Source organism: Tachyglossus aculeatus, chromosome 20 (genome assembly GCF_015852505.1).
Source record: "Tachyglossus aculeatus isolate mTacAcu1 chromosome 20, mTacAcu1.pri, whole genome shotgun sequence".
Classification (NCBI taxonomy): Eukaryota; Metazoa; Chordata; class Mammalia; order Monotremata; family Tachyglossidae; genus Tachyglossus; species Tachyglossus aculeatus.
In genome coordinates this window covers 19,271,897-19,272,206 of record NC_052085.1, presented here as the reverse complement: position 1 = coordinate 19,272,206, position 310 = coordinate 19,271,897, and positions in this window count along the sequence as shown.

The window sequence follows — 310 nt, the reverse complement described above, 5'->3', positions numbered from 1 at the left end:
TAGATAAATAGATAAATAAATAAATAGTTTATATGGATACACTATTAGAGGACCGCAGATGGGCAGAGACTCAAGTTGACTGCGCGGAAGGAGGCAGTGGTAAACCACGTCTGTATTTTTACCAAGAAAACTCTATGGATACACTATTAGAAGGATCGCAGATGGGCAGAGACTCAAGTTGACTGCGTGGAAGGAGGCCTTGGTAAACCTCTTCTGTATTTTTACCAAGAAAACTCTATGGATACACTATTAGAAGGATAGCAGATGGGCAGAGACTCAAGTTGACTGCGCGGAAGGAGGCAGTGGTACA